General features: G+C 32.0%; 1 non-coding gene across 1 annotated transcript; it reads left to right on the forward strand.

The window, feature by feature from the left end:
- Positions 1 to 8,493: 8,493 nt before the first annotated feature.
- On the forward strand, positions 8,494 to 8,564 carry Trnaa-ggc. The gene has a single exon. It is a non-coding gene; the product is annotated as a tRNA-Ala (tRNA).
- The last annotated feature ends 3,346 nt before the right edge of the window (positions 8,565 to 11,910 follow it).

Raw genomic sequence — 11,910 nt, forward strand, 5'->3', positions numbered from 1 at the left:
TTAGAGGCCTCGGCTATTTAAAACAAATGTATTTTGTATTTGTTTGATCACAAAAGATAATATTCCATAGGTAAAAGGTTTAAGTATATGCCTTAGGCTTTCACGTGTTATTATGAATACTTTCTGCGTTACATTTTATCGAAGTTTAAATAAATGGAACAAAGGACATTAATTAAAGCTGTTATTTAGAAATGAAAGCTTATAAGTATCAATAATATTGTTTTAAACAACAATTTGTATGAACTTATATTGTATTGCTATTGTTGAGAATCATCGTGTCTACTTTGAAACGATATTTTGTTTTTACGATTAATTTCTCGTAACCTGTACAGTACTGTCTTGAATGTAATTATTACATTTAAAATATAGCGATACACCTGTAGGCAAATAAGCTAAATTATTAATATATTTTTAAATGTTATTAGTGATTTGCAAAGAACAATATATACCTTGAAGTTAATTAGTATGCTACTCCATACAGGTATACTGTTTTAACTACGAGGGCTCACTTATGGCTGGTTTATACCGACAGGTTTTCATTGGATGAAGAACTTGAAATTGAATCCACTAAATATTTATTAATCTGACAAATAAATATAAATATATCTACTTAAAACTAGGCTAGCTTTAAATAAACTACTTGTTTACAAATTTCACTAACTGTCACTAATTTATTCTATCAGAATCTATTTTTAAATAAATTGACTATCCTATTACACACTAGTCACAATACACTATTAACTAAATTGACTATCCAATTACACACTAGTCTATACAATACTGACACAGTCAATAATTATTAACTCAACTCCGTCTGTCATGTGTATTATCGCTAGTTCTGTCACTTTACAAGTTACTTTTGGAGCACAACTCTACTCGCTGCGTCGCTCCATCTCCTTCCTTATAAGGCCACTGGCGCTTCCAGAACATTCTAGTGGATAAGTCCAGAACCCATTAGACGAGTGGTGAGAAGGTTCACAGCAATAAGAATAGGCGGGGACGGCCGGACGCACTGGCCGCTAGCCGCTATCCATTCATCTATTATCCCTTTGTAACGTTTGAAGGGAGGGGGGGGTCGGCCCGCCAGTTCTGAATATTCTCCTACATTCTCGTAACAATATCCTCCAGTGAGTATAGACATAACCTACACTTGGTGCAGTAAGAGCGGTTACTAAAAAAATTGTCACTTAAATCTGGGTAACCTTATGGGTGTCCAGGATAGGAACATCATCAACTGCAAATGCTGAGATATATACATTCTCGGTGCAAGGGTAGATCGATAGGTCTAGCTTTCTGCGTAGAATGACTCTTGGAGTTGGTGGAACTCCTTAAGTGTTAAGGGGTGTTGCTAGCTTATCTATAATATAAGGGCATTTCACTCTCTCCCTGCTTTGACTGAAGAGACTGGTACAGAGCTGGCTTCTTAATGCATAAAATTTCTCATTGTTTTTCTTGACAGGGGGCGATTCCTATCCCCAACCATAACCATATAGAATTTCCCGACACTCTAGAAGCAGGGTAAACGACCTTTTTAGGAGTAAGTAAAAATGTTCTTCTTTTTAACCTAACAAATACATAAAAGGATTTCTTTACTTAACTAAATAATTGCTCATATGAGCTAAAAATAGTTTACATGATTCTTAGTTAGTAAAAACTATGTCATTTAGAAATATGACTTACAAACATAAGACTTCAAGAAAAACTATTTGTAGTTGATACTGGTAAGAAATACCTCAAATTTGTTATCTTGTATTACAATGAAGCAACATCTAAATTTTGGTATTGGTTATGGCTCAACATCAATTTGCAACTAGTCATTTTAAACTCGCCTCTTCCGAAATCAAGCGCGAGTTTAATATTAGCTCTACAGATGCACGCGAATTAATGGATTGGTTAGCTTGGCATATTAAATTTTTAATATATTACTGATTAATTTAACAGTTACGTCTAGTTTAGGAGAGCGTTTGTATAAGAAGACAGATAAATATAACGTGGGTGATATACGAACTGTTTTTAACAAACCCTTTTATTTACTTGTTTAAAATAAAGCGGCGTGCAATCCTTCTTATGGCGTAAAAAGAAGCGCAATAAAAGTCAAATAAAAGGAGAGACTGCACCCATTTGTTTACGGTGGACAAGATTTCCCTTTCACATCCTTTACCCGACTTACAGATAGAAATTTCTTTAATGAGGAGAATCCAGACAGTTAATCTTACTAGTTTCAAGGTTGCAGGCTCATAAACTGAGGGAAACGTGGTGTGCTTAATCACATGACACTTTCCATTTGTGTATGAATGAAAACGATTAGTACCGCCGAAAAATTAAATACTAGTGCATATGTTGATTTTTAACACTTTAAAACTGTTAACTAAAAAGAAAAAATATATTGAGTAATTGAAATTTATACGTGCTTTCCTGATTTTAAAAATTTTATTTTAATAACTCCATATTTTAGGAAAGGGATTTATAAAAGTTTTGTACTGGCTTTTATACAATTATATTCTGTGGCTCCAGGCTTAGAAAATTTACTAATGAAGAAATTGATAAATAAAATTAAATATTTAACCTAACCGACGGGACAATGACAATTATAGCTATTAGAGATATTGGGTTTGTGTAAAATAATGTTTTATAAAGATCAGACTTAAAAACATTTTTTCACTAACTGTTATTAGATTATGCTACATAAAAATGTATAAGTTTCCAATTTAATAATAGGTAAACATATGAATTCTTGTTTTCAAAATCTTTCAAAAGCGAAACCTTATTTAGATACTTGCTATTCGCACGGTAAGTTTACTATTGGATATCACTTAATATAGGGTAAGATACATTTGTAAACACCATTGTATCCTATGGTGGCCTCAGGGACACTCAACACATTTCGGTGGAGATACCTTTGTTCGGATTGCGGTCAGAAGCAATTTGCCACTAATTAATTGATCAGGCCCAGTGGTGAGCATTCCTGCAACTGTCTCAGTGTGTGAGGCTAGCAGCAGCTTGACACCACATCTCAATATAGGTTTGTTTGTTCGAACCGCTCAGAATTTTTTATGATAGGCATATACTAAAAAATAATAATTTAGTTAAGCGTAACTTTTTCACTGTTAACATTTAATTGTGGAGTTACATGCAAATGGCATAAATGATAGTTTTATTTATAGTCCTATACTCAGCTCAAGCTTTACAGCCCTTCTCGAGTTGAAGACCAAAGTTAGACCCTAACTACACGACAACTTGTAAAGCGCTTCTTGCTTGACAAATCCTTGGAAAACTTTTAGCAATTTCTAAGATCATATGGAATAAAATAGTATTAATTTCGTTTACCAGGAAACTTACTTATAAAATTTAAAATGTGATTTGGAGTTAAAATTCTCTAAGTTTAGATTGAAGTATTTTTTTCATTGTCTTTAAAATTTAAAGACAATTATCAGATTTTATTTATCAGTGTGTCTATTAATTTAATAGACACGCTGATAAATAAGATTTTTTATAACTTCCTAATGCACAGCCTGTCATTGTATAAAAATAATTGATTAAAATATTAATGTTTGATAATGTAACAGTAGTAAATCTATAACATAACAAATATTTATCAGGGTAAAACACATAAGTTCTATTGGATGAAATAATTAGCTGATGTTATAAAACTAAAGGAAAGTATTTTAAAGTAGAGCTTAACAGTATACATTTTCCAGACAGTTGGATTCACAAGCAGCGTAGGTTTATTTTACATTAATATTATCTTTTATTTGTAATATTAAGTATAAATTGATTATTTATAGGGTTATTCAGATTCATACGATGTCCGTATACAATTTATTTTGTTTCTAGCCTTACGTTACATTGCTTCAATTTCGAAATTCCCTAGTTAAGTTGTTCCCAAAATACCTTTTTTACTTTCCCATGGATCGATCTTTACCTTCTATATTAAGAGGAATTGGCATTTTTACACATTTTTTCTATTTTTTGTATGTGAGTATCTTTTACATAGTAATAACCTTTCATTTCTCTCTTCGTGTCGGGTGAAGGTCAATTCAAATTCTCAGGACTGCATGGAATGTTGTTTACAATAAGTTTGTTGCGATGGTTGAGGAAGCTATATAATTTTGTATTTATACCGAAAACTTAATTTAAATGTCATTTAATTTAATGTTATAAAAATATTATTTATATGCAAGTCAAAAATATTCAAAATGAGCTTTACAAATTTACCACAAATTACCATCTATCAGTTGTCAACTAGTAATATTTTTAACTGCCGTTCGGTAAAGAATTATCGGGTAAACACACAAAACGAATTTATAGTTCAAATATTAAATGTTACTTGTTCTTAAAGTTTAAAGATTTAACTACAAAACCGAAGCTGCTCGTTGAGCTTTTTTGAATACATCTTAATTAGCCTCGTTTTCTCTAATGAACTATACCTTACAACTCTTCACACGCAATTTCGTAAATTTTGCACCTGTATAAGCACTAGATAATTATATTTTAGTCGCCAGGGTTGAGTTTGCCTTCTTCCCAGGATAAAAAATTTTAAAATTGGATTGTTGGTCATTGTAATTTACTCTGTACTTTACTATTTTTGGTTACATAGTTCATTTTGCATCTTACCCGATCAACGACATATATAAAAATACACAGCTGAGAATCTCACTTCTGCCAAAAGCCTGTCAGTTTTTTATAAGAGTCTTTAAATGTGAAGTAAAAATATAAGAAAACATTGTTTCTTACATCTGCATTGCCAGCAGTTATCCGCTGCTTTGAACGCAATTTAGTAGGCATTGGAGGTATGACCACTGCTGGCTCGAGTGAATTATATTTCCTACGCCCATGTTTAACTATCATTGTTGTCACGTTAAAGTACGTAAAAAGTGTATATTTATGCCCATTGTAACTTACTTTGTATATTCTGTTCCATACTTGATGTTTCCTTGTTTCCTGATCAACAGAATACATATCAGAAATCAGAAAATTTACCTCATTAAAAAGTGAACTATGTATTTTAATCATTCTTTAAATTTATTTAGATGGTAACACTGACTTTTGGTTCTAAAACCTTATATATGATAAAAAAATTAAATTCACGATAAAACTACTTACTTGTTTCTTCATAAACTAAAAAAATATACCTAATTAATGAAATCTAAAACGGCGTAAAATTGATGGTTATTCCTTATAAAATGTACTCACTATAAAGGCAAAACATTAAAAATAATAAGCAGTGTTTACACAGAACAAGACCAAGACAGGATTTTTAGCTAAATAAAGACTACTGGGGCGCAGCCCGACGGGATTTTTGAATTAAAAAAGGCCAGGGACCGCAAGAGTTTCAGTGTAAATCTGTAGTACAATCTGTTGAATAGTTTATGCGTAAACAAACAAAGGCACTGTTTTCATTTCTATGTTATTAGGATTAAGTGATGATGAGAAAAGTAGTAATGCAGCGAACATATTTAATAAGATTTTTACGAAATTCAAATTTTATAACATTTCAAAGATAGTCCCAGAATAAATAGGCAATGAGATAATCGTTAAGAACTCATAAATACATTAAACTATTCTTAATGGTGACTACGAGAAATATACTGACAAAATGTTTGATCAATTTTTTTTATTATTTCCTACTTTTACAAACACAAACGTTAAGAAAGGATTACGTCAAACAAGAACAAACTTGGGAGCAAATACGAGATATTCTTACGCGCTGAGGAAATTGTTGAAAGAACACACTTGTTGATAAAAGATGGTTTCTTTTTCAGTCGTTTGCAGAGAGAGCCTGGTTTTTCACAAAAGACTCAACTTATATGCAATCAGTAATTCAAAAGGATTCCAAGATTCAATTTGCTTCCTTCCTGTAACGGAATTGTTTTTAATGCAATTATAGTAATATTTTAATTATTCACGTTATATATTAAGCAGAATATAAAAGTCAATTTGGAATATCTTTGATGCAACCATTAAGGAAAATATTATTTGAGGTCATAAATATCACTTTCAAATAAATATTATTAGCATAATAAATAATTACGTTGAAACAAACGGAACTAAATTAATTATTATGATAAATGTTTCACTTTTACATTTCATAGTAATTTTTTCATAACTGCAAGAACGTAAAAGTATAGTTTGGGTCGTAACTTATGGTCAACAGATTGAAGGAGAAAATGCAAGTAAAAGCGCTGTCAAATAATGGTAATCTATTAAAATATTCCTGAATATTAAAAAGTTCAATTCATAAAAACCATGGTAATGATTCTTAAACTCCGCCTGAGAGAAGGTTTTAGTGACTTTTTACTTGTATTCCATTTTATCAAAAGTTGTTTTACCACTAAGGTTAATTTAAAAAATTTAGAAAATACACTTTGATAAATAAGGACTGAAATTTTAATGATCAATGAAGTAAAACTCTGTATTTTATAAAACAAATACAGGCAATATAAGTTTTAGAGTAATTAAAAAAATAATAGCAGGAGAACACCGTAAAGGAATTGATTTAAGTTATTCTTTGATAAGATGTTATGCAGAACTGTGGCGGGTCTCAAATACCAAGGCGAGAAGCATTGTACCTCTGTTGTCCAAAATAGGAAAGAACCCTTTCCTATCACCCCTTACCCGATTGTAGGTAATTTTATATTAAATTCTGTAAAGTAATTCACTTCATAATCTCATAGAGGTTAATTTTGTTTTTAAATATTAAGATTGTTAAGTTAGAAGCATTTTTTAATACATCGTGTTTTTTAACATTCCATATTGAACAACACTCTAACATTTTATCATCCTGCAATTACTGGTGTCGACAGAGTTTTTAATGTTTTGCAAAATCTGTGCTCTATTTTGCACTCAATTAATAATATTTTTCGTCCCTGGGAATGAAAGTGGCTGTTTTCTGTGTGTAATCGTGTTTTACGCACGAGGTGAAGCCGAGGTCGGAAATACGATTATGCGCCTTATGACAGTTTAGCTCAAAAGTGGGGAAACAACGATTTTATCATGCGGTAAACAAAGTTAAAACTAACGCGTTTTGTTTGATTTTTGTTACTTAATAACTCAAGATAGTAATAATGCCAAGTTTACATATCCAAAACAGCTGTGTTTTTTAAAACATATCACAAGAAATGCGGTCTAGAACAGATTATGTAAATAGAGCTGACAATCTTTAAATTCGTTGAAACTAAAATATACATCTGTAAAACTTTGTACGTCTAATGCTAAAGGATTTATATATATTTCTTACTAGCAAACTGTTTCCTAGCAATTAAAATTATAGTTCCTTGACAACACAAAGCTAGCTATAAAATATTACGATCTCGTCGTGATTTATAGTTTTTTCTATAGTTATGAATAATGTAGACATTTTAGGTTGGTTATAGAGCTTAGAAAATACACGACGATATTATATATATCTGGCTCAACTCTCAGTGAGCTAGCCATTTGTAAGACAATTTTTTTTTCTTGAGTCAAGTAAGCATTAGCCTGAAAACGTGACTGAAGACCCTATTACCTATTGAATGAGAGCAAATTTGTTAATGGACATTGACTGATTCAATTATAGCAAGATACCGTACACGTTACACAGCACCAATAATATAATAATATGTTAGACGTCACTGATGCTATATTAAGTTATATCGTATTCTTTTACATATAACGTACAGTAGCTATGGCAGGACAGGCGGTGCAAGGATCACTTAGTGTCACCCATCCAAGCAGCAGCCACGCTCGACGTTGACTGATTCAATTATCGCAAGATACCGTACACGTTACACTGCGCCAATAATATAATAATGTGTTAGACGTCATTGATGCTATATTAAGTTATGTCCTATTCTTTTACATATAACGTACAGTAGCTATGGCAGGAAGGGTTCACTCAATTGAATTTTGAATTTAGCTCCAGTTTACCTTGCTTATATTGCACCTTCTGGTACCTGACGCTGTCTCAGACTTGACTCCTGGAATCTGTATTCATGTTCCAATCTGTATACATGTGAGTCTGAAAAGATTCAAATAAAGTTGACGACGAAGAAGTTCAAAACAAAGCATTTACACAATGTTGACATCACAGGCACCCTTAAATAGGTTAAGTGGTAGTCTCATTGTATCGCCAGATACGCAACTGAGTGCATACCTACGATCAACGTATAAAAAACTATGTATTTAATAAAGAAAATAAACGTTAATTATTATATATATATATATATATATATAAGGGATTTTATTACATTACGCTAGTTTAGAAGATAAACAGATAGATATATCGGTCACAAAGAAAAGAGATTTTACACAGGTACATATATATATATATATATATATATATATATATATATATATATATATATCTTATATATATATATAAATCTTGAGTCACGATGTATGTTGCCAATAAACTCCAAAACGACTGAACCAATATATATATGTTAGTTTGCTTATTTAAACGCATATGTGACAGATAAGGCCAAATACAAAATAATTGAATCGGAAAAAAGTAAGCGCTCTGTGGTGTAATGGTAGCACATTCACCCGGCAAGTGAGAGATCCGGGTTCGAGTCCCGGCGGAGCGAGTACTTTTTGTGATTCAATGTTTATTGAAATTATATATATATATATATATATATATATATATATATATATATATATATATTGTATTTAAAATATTTAGATTATAAATGAGAAGAAGATTGCAGACCGTGATGGAGAGATAAGAGCTGGAAATAGAGAGGTCTTGAAGCAATCTCGGAGTTAATTGAAGGTAGAATTACCAGTTCCATCACATCTTAATCTGGGTGTTAACAGACACCAGAGGTTCTGTTACATCTGCGATTGACTTACTAACAACTAATAGGAGAAAACAAATCATACAAATTTATTATTATTATTTTTGTTATTATTATTTTTATAATGACGTTGGCCTAATTGTAAAACCTCGTAACTGCCAAATACCAAATTTTACAGGAGAGCAAAAAAGTGATTTATTTAGTTGATTTAATTTTTTGTTTTAAAACTTAGTATTTTAGATAATTTTGTGAAGTAATAGAAATTATTAAAAAGATTGTACCAATAAATATTTGTGTGTGTATTGATGTATTTGGAGTTACGAGGTTTGTACTAAAATACTATTGGAGTTACATGTTTTCACAAGGAGTTTACGTGTCCTCCATTTCGCTCATTATTCATTTCCCTAGATATTGTGGAGTTACATGGACAAGTTTAAAAAAACATATTTGCTTTGCTAGTGATATAGTGTATAACTAACTAAACACTAACTATAATTACAAGGTTAACAAAATTTAAAAACTCATTTAAGAACAAGAAATTTATTTTACATTATGTATCGTATTAGTCATGTGGCAAATTGTCATAAAATGCATGGTAGTTACTGGGTAGGATCATCTTTAACTCCTGCAGGATGGTTGAACTTGGACCATGGAATTTTTAAATCTAGCAGAGTACAACTGAGGAAATTCAAACTTGCCAAGTAAATAAAATAATTCTTCGACACCAGAATTGAAGTTAGATTTCTCATTCGGTTTAGATTGTTTGGTAGAGGATTTTTTTTCTCGTTGGTCTCACAGGGGTAGTCATATTGCTGAGATTTCCCGTTGTTTCTTTTTTATTTTTTCTGGTCAAAAATTGGAAGCAGCTTGTAGTCATCCTCGTAGTTAAGTTTATAGGATATTTTACCATCTTCAGTAAATTAAAAGGCAGCGTATATCTGTGACTTTTGGTTGACCTACACCAACTCCTGGCCTAATAGATTTAACTGGCATTGCTTTATTGAAATCTTTAAAAAACGTGTGTTCCAGGTATTTTACATGGTAAGGTTGAGGGTTCTTCCTAGCCTTCTTGCAAATTGCAGCATATTCAGCAGGAATGTTTATGTCTTTGTTTTACAGACATCTCTCTATAATGGAATGCATGGAATCGCATTCCATTTGAGTATGTCCTCTCTCTAAATACTTTTGTTCAATGATAATCTGATGCCTTTTAGCTAAGTGCATTAAGGCATTTGCTAAAGTAGCACATCTATTTTGGTAATTACACCCATCGCTGTAAATAATAACTTTTTTGCTCTCATTTCTTAAAGGAAGTTGTGAAACGATAAAATCCCGTTAAAATAGTCTCAAATTCATTGCCTGTAAGCTGGCCTTTACACTCGTTCCATAGGTAACAATAGCCATCTTTTGTCTTTAGGTCAAACACTGTCATATTGTGAACAGCTATTTACTACGGTAATATAAAGCTGATGCATTAGACCTCGGACTAAGCAGCAATGACTGCAGGTCAGTTGTGTATACGTGCTCTTCATTTTCTTTATCATTTTCCTTCGACTTTTCTTGCTTCTTTTTTTTATTAATGTGTTCATCAAATGCTTCTTTGTCAATCCTGTTGTGTTTGTAGGCTATACATTGATCACACTGATCTTTTTTGGGCCTATATAAACCTAAGTTTAATTCTTCGAACATTTATGAAACGAGCAACTGGATAGTGGAATCATTCCCTTTCCTTTACACCAATCCTGGCAATAGAATTCATACAATTTAGCTTTTGATGACCACACATGGGTTCCAAGTAAAGTTTCTTTAGATGATACCCTACAATAATGGCTCTCTACCTGTGGTAGTGATTCAAAAAAACTCTTTCATTGCGTTATGCCTTTTGGTAAGTTCTTCTCGTTTTGATTTACCATTGGTTTCAATTGCTCTACTTTTAGGTCTGGAGCTAGAGACGCCATTTTCTTCATTACCAATATCATCTTCATTGCTCTCAAACACTGGTATGATCACTATTACTTTTTTCTTTAAATCCAGTTAAGTAAGGTCCATTCTCCGATATTTATCGTAGCCAAAAAGGTGCTCCTGCAAACTCGCTGTTTTTTGTTATCTACAGTGAAATAAAACTCATGAGGGAATTTTCTTCTTGATTTACCTTCCTCTTTTCTGTCTCTTGCCCTCCCAGTCAAACGTACTTCAGTTAACCCTTTGACATAACATTTTTTAGATTCCCAGGATAATTCCCAGAACTCATTAAAAATGTTCTTTCTCTGATTGTCTGTTAAGGATTTGCAGTAAAATTTTGCACTTTTACATTTGCATCTGACATCTTTTATTTCTCTTGGTGGCTTAGTTAAGACAAATTTATTTTTTCCATTTACTAACTTTCTCCCTTTGTACTGTTTTCCCTTTTCCCTCAACAACTTTGCCTTTTTTATACTCCCAATCATCCTCTTTCACCATATGCCTTTTTCTCCTGCTACGTTGACTGTCGTTTAACATCGGTTTTACGTCACTTTCATTGGCATCATTAGAATTAGCTTCACTAGGTTGCTGATGTTCATTTATTTCATGAAGTATTATGCTTTGATGCAGAACGTCTTGATTAGTTTCAACTAAATTGTCTATCATCTCATTATCATGAGTATCATGTGTCATATTATTTGTTTCCTGAGGTACTATGCTTTTCGGCACAACTTTACTATTAATTTCAAGTAGATTTTCTATCATCCCATTGTTATTATGAGCTTCACCCCTCAAAACTGAATAGTTCAAATTCCTCATTTGTAGTATCATGTTGTCCAACAGTGCTATGGGGTCTTTCATTACCATTAAAAAAAGTTTGTGCTGTATCTAATATTTCATTCGAACACTGAAGGTAAAGTCACTTAAAATGTTATGAAGATCCTCAGTTTCTGTTTCTGTTATCTTCTACTTGTAAAAGAGAACCATCTGATTACAATATAAGAAACTGGCTGGATTAATGCATCGTTCAAAAGATTATTTTCCAATTGACATTCAATTTTCCAATGACTCGTCAATAAAAGTTGTTTCAGTTTGGCATTCATTGACCAATGCCTAATCAAACAAGGTATTCTCTTCTTGACATTCTATGTCCAATGTTTCGTCAATCAAA

Source organism: Homalodisca vitripennis, chromosome 6 (genome assembly GCF_021130785.1).
Source record: "Homalodisca vitripennis isolate AUS2020 chromosome 6, UT_GWSS_2.1, whole genome shotgun sequence".
In the NCBI taxonomy this organism is placed as follows: Eukaryota; Metazoa; Arthropoda; class Insecta; order Hemiptera; family Cicadellidae; genus Homalodisca; species Homalodisca vitripennis.